Raw genomic sequence first — 5,911 nt, forward strand, 5'->3', positions numbered from 1 at the left:
TAATGTGATTATTTCATTATTACATATTTTTATTTATTTATTTTTTGTTCATTCTCCTTACAGAGGTTACGTTGATGGTAGGACAGATTGGATACAGAAACGGACAACGCAGGAAGACAGTCTCTACAGCCTCACGGGATCTTCGTAATAAGGCCTCATCGTTAACGCTTCTGGCTGCATGTCAGATTCTGTTAAAGAAGCATTTTGGTGACATCAAGGTGATTTTAAACTGAACTGATCACTGTGTTTTTTTTTTATTTTTTATTTTTTTTTCTGTAGGTTAGTTTTATTCTTATTTTGTTTCTTATGTTCATAGAAAATGGATAACCGAATCAGACTTGCCCTGGATGAAATAAGAAATTTAGTTAATGAACTTAACGAAATTCCCGTTAATGCAGAAGAAAATAGCACACCGTCTCCACACAGCATTGAGGAAAATTATCATAATCCTTCTACGTCACACTCCGCAGATCGGCACGGGGGTCATTTTAATACGGATGTAGCAGTTAGTTCTGATTAAGTAATCAGACTTGCCCTGGATGAAATAAGAAATTTAGTTAATGAACTTAACGAAATCCCCGTTAATGCATCTCCTGCTAACAGTGAAAATTTAATAAATGAACATCAGCACGGTGACGTTTTAAACGTAATCAATCAGGCTCTTTCCGATTTGAACAGCGAACCGTCTCCACACAGCAGCATTGAGGAAAATGATCAGAATCTTTCTACGTCACACGCCGCAGATCGGCACGGTGACGTTTTAAACGTAATCAATCAGGCTCTTTCCGATTTGAACAGCGAACCGTCTCCACACAGCAGCATTAAGGAAAATGATCAGAATCTTTCTACGTCACACGCCGCAGATCGGCACGGTGACGTTTTAAACGTAATCAATCAGGCTCTTTCCGATTTGAACAGCGAACCGTCTCCACACAGCAGCATTGAGGAAAATGATTCACCTGACACTCATCAGAATCCTTCTACGTCACACGCCGCAGATCGGCACGGTGACGTTTTAAACGTAATCAATCAGGCTCTTTCCGATTTGAACAGCGAACCGTCTCCACACAGCAGCAGCATTGAGGAAAATGATCCACCTGACACTCATCAGAATCTTTCTACGTCACACGCCGCAGATCAGCACGGGGGTCATTTCAATACGGACGTAGCAGTTAGTTCTGATCAAATAGAGCGAGATCCTCCAGCTGTGGTTGAACGTGAACATTTTAATAACCATGAAATAAGGAGACCTTTTACCATACCGCCGCCCTGTCCAAGTAACGTTCCAGATTTAGCAGCATTCTATACAGACATCATGCGTTTTATAATTGAATTAGCCGACGCTGCGAGATCGTTAACCAGACGTAACGACGTTGTGCAGCTGGAATTAGTGGGTGAAAATCTCAATCGTCACATCACATTTACTGTTACAGATGATGGAAATATGATCCTGCCTGCTTTCGAAAACTTCCTCGACGATTTAGTACAATCGAATGCAAATATACCTGTAGATAATAACATGGAATTTGTTCTTCAGGTTGTTAATGACCCAGCAGGAGGTTCTAAGCGTAAAGCTGCAGGAACGTTAGACTGTGAACTGTTTAATAAGAAAATGTGTCATTTGTATATTATAAACAATACCGGTAATCAGTTATGTTTTGCAATCAGCCTCGCACACGTCTCTGATCCTGAGCTCACGGATCACCGTGCTGTAGAACTGGGGAGGAGATGGCACCATCAGGCAGGCCTCGACGAGCAAACAGCAGTTACTTTTAGTGATATTGGTAAATTTGAAACCATTCTGAAGAGAAAAATTGTAGTGTTTCACAGAACCACGGGCTCTACTGCTCTGTGTAAATTTGAGACCAGTTTCCCCGATCGTTCAAACCCTCTGTTTTTGCTGTTATTTCAAGGTCATTACTATGGGATAAAAAATCTCAAAGGTTTTATGGGGTGCAGATATATTTGTAATTACTGTTACGCCAGCTATCAGAATGCCAATACACACCATTGTGAAGGTTATTGTCCAGTGTGTCGAACATATAAATGTATGCAAGAAATTAGCAATCCTGTAAGCTGTGCAGGCTGTCAAAGAATCTGTCGTAATTCTTCATGTTTCAGCAGACACAGGGAACCGCGCATCAGAAATAGTGCTGAAAGGCCTATGAGTGACTGTGAGTTGGTAAAACTGTGTAAAGTATGCAAACGGATATACGTTATTCCAATCAGTAAACCGAATAAACCACACGTGTGTAATGTAAAATGCAGTATTTGCGGTGAAAATGTACCCCCCAGCCTAGACATTACATGCGATGATCATAAGTGTCTGCAATCCAGAAATACAAGCTGTTTCTTTCATTAGCACACAACCTATCATAATCTTTCTCTGGAGCAGATAAAGCATAATTACAAGGTGGTGTTTATGACATTTACTGCATTTCCAAGAATAATAAATAGTATTTCAAAACAAATAGTGTAATAATGTGTCTTTATACATCTGCTGCCAGTAAGTGTTCAGTTAAATGTTCAGAAAACTTCCTGTTTGAAGTCAGTAAATCAAACAAATTGCAATCCCCAAAGTCATAAAATGTTTGATGGGATGTTGGAACGGCTTGCAAACCCTACTGAGATAAGTGCCATCTGGTCAGTGTGTCTTTTATCTTTTTTACAATTATTAATACAAATACAACAATAGCAGGAAACACTTTTAAGGCATGATGATAGGAAAGAAAGCACGGGTAATAAGGAAGACAGATGAACTTGGTAGAGGAGGAAAACAGAGTGAACTTTAATAATACTTTTTTTGTTTTTGTTCTTTTTACAGTATTTAACTTTGAAGCAGCTTGAAGGTGTGCACAATCACAGGTGCACAAGGGAATCCTTAGGTTGGGGATTAGAGGAAGTAATAACATTTAAGCTTCAGAACAGTAAGATTTGGTATCTCTCTTAGCTCATTCCTGTAAAGTGGCAATACAAAAAAAAAGCAGTCTAGGATGACGCAGTCTTCTGTGCAAGGTGCAACTACCACACAACCTTGTTGTGCAAGTGGTTGAGAAGGCAAATAAGTTCACATAGGGGCAGACTTGGAAATAACTCTGCCATTCACAATATCTACACATTGCTTATTTCTGGTGCACGTTGGCAGATAATCTCCTTTAATCAATAGTTGCGCAACAAGTGTCATAATAACCTAAACCCTAGATGCACAACTGTGTTTTAGACTATTTGCATACTGAGGATTAATGTTATACTAAGTTCACATAGCAGATGTCAGAAATTGCAGTGACCTCTACCAGAAGTTAAAGCATCTTTCACAATTATAGGCAATTGTGGTAAAAATTATAGTTACTGAGATTTGATAAATCCAAGGTGCCACTATTTTCTGCAGTTCTCAACTACAAGTGAAGTTGAAAGACATTTGTTGCCTCTTTTACCATTCTGTTCCCTGTATGTGGTGGCAAGATAAACTTGGGTCCTTGACCAATCTTGTTTGTCACAAATAAACTGTTTAATTATTGCTCTGACGGTGGTTATAAGTTTTTTCTTAAGATAATGTTTTCTTGTTTGTCGTTTGAAGATCAAGAACCACCTATATTGTGCTAATTAAATGTTCTCTTGTCTTTCCCATTTTGCAGTGTGGCTAAGGGACACAGGCCTCCATGCCAGGTTACATGTCTCTCAGGGAAACAGGAAGTCATGGAAACTAACTGAAAGCTCAGAAGACTGATCAAATTAAAAAAGTAAACTGCAAATAAGAAAACAATGTTGCAGTTTGCAGATTTGCGTGATGTTGAAGACAAGAGGATCTGATGGAGTGATGTGTGGCTATGATGCATCAAGATGCAGCCCTGTGAAATCTTAGAGAAAACAGTTTCCCATCATATGGTGAGTTTATGACAACCAGTTGACGGAACCATTAGTCACTGGCTCGCCTCAGGGAATGTGTTGCTAACGGGGGAGTTAGCAACAAGCTGAAGTCAGTTTTCTCGTCTATGGAATTAAGTGCATAAAAATCAATCGCTTGGTTTCAAATAAGTATCAGATTAAACGTAAAAATGTAAAATTGTTTACACCGACCCCTAAAGTTGGTCAGTGACAACACACTGTTGACACTGCAGGTATCAAGGACTAAACCAATGGTAGCAAACATGCCACTGTCAAAGATTACATAACTGCCTGGTACACTGCTGTAAGCCATGAATGATTTCAATTTCTAATGGTATGTCCGGTTACTGTGCAGAGAAGATGTACGTTGCTGCTGATAACTGCTGCTGTGGAGCTTTACACAAGAACTGTTGCATAGACACCAAGCAGTTCGGATCCATCACAATGCTCAACCTGACAATATCAACCTTGAGTTGTTTAGCTAAAGGAGTGGGGGTCATTGTCCTTTGCGTTTATTACTTCCCTCCAAGGTAATCAACTCTGCTGTTTGAGTTATGACTTCCCCATATCTTCTGTTTTTCCTAAGGAAAGTTATTAACTCTCAACTCATAACACACAAAGTTCTTTGACATGCTGACCTCTCCACCCCTTCCCCGATGAAGCAAACACGCCTTCAGCTCAGCCAATGAGTAGGTTCCATCTGACTGCTGCTAAAGGACCTGTAATCACCCATTTGTTCATGGGTTTCTTTCTACTGCTGAAAGACATGCCAATACAAATTATCCTGAAGGTTCTACAAAGGGTGCCAGGACAGAACAGGAAGTCTCTTTGAACCTGCAAATCAACATCTAATGTTAGAAATGTTTTGTTTTATTTTTGGTGTTTCATAAGCTGATGTGATTTATGGAAGATTTTAAATTACCTTGCAAAAGTATTTTCACCCTTGATCTTTTCTGGATTTACTCATGAGCACAAACGTCATGTATTTCATTGGGATTTTAGCTGATAGACCACAGGGTAGTGCATAGTAGTGAAGTGGAAGAAAAAACGTTTTCACCTGGGAAATGTGGGGTGCGCTTGTATCTAGCCACTTTACTCTGACACCCAGTTATAAAAACCAGCACATCAAATTAGCTTCAGAATCTCTGCATAATCTTTGCATAAATATAAATGTTCTGTGAAGGTCTCAGAGGTTTTTTTTTGTGAACATTAGAGAACCAGCAGCACCTGAAAGACCAGTGAACACAGCAGACGCTTCAGGGATAAATTTGTGGAGACATTTAACGAGTAAGTAAAAAAAAACCAATATTCCAAGCTTTGAACATCCCGCAGAACTCTGTTTAACCCATCATCTGAAAATGAAAATAGTATGACACAGCTGCACCATACCATGTCCGCCTTTACTGACAGGTGGGCCAAGGAGAGCATTAATTAGAGAAGCAGCCAAAAGGCTAATGGTTACCTTGGAGGAGCTGCAGAGACCCATAGATCAGGTGGGAGAATCTGTCGACAGGATAACTATTAGTTCTGCTCTCCACAAATCTGACCATTATGGAAGAGTGGTAAAAGATACTGCTTTGTTAAAAGACAGTTGAAAGAAGCCATATTTACAGTTTGCTCCAAGCTGTGTCGGGGATACAGGGGAGAAACATATGGAAACAAGGTGACCTGATTAGATGAGACAAAAACTGATGGCTGCACCATGTTGTGGGAAGACTTTCTTCAGCAGAAGCTGGGACATTTATCAGAGCTGATGGTTGGAGCTAAATTTACATGGTTCTACAAAGTGTTGACTCAGATCCACTAAAAAAACAGGACACACTTTTTTATTTTTTATTTTAAAACCATGTTTCCTTTTACTTCACAATCATGCACAATTTTTCTATATTTTACAACAAAACACCAAAATAAATAGAAATTTGTGGTTGTAACATCACAAAATATTAATTTCAATATTAAGTTCAAAGGATATGAACACTTTTCTTTTGCAAGGCAGTGTATTTGAGATGGATTTATAGAAGACAGT

This window comes from Girardinichthys multiradiatus, chromosome 14, assembly GCF_021462225.1.
Source record: "Girardinichthys multiradiatus isolate DD_20200921_A chromosome 14, DD_fGirMul_XY1, whole genome shotgun sequence".
In the NCBI taxonomy this organism is placed as follows: Eukaryota; Metazoa; Chordata; class Actinopteri; order Cyprinodontiformes; family Goodeidae; genus Girardinichthys; species Girardinichthys multiradiatus.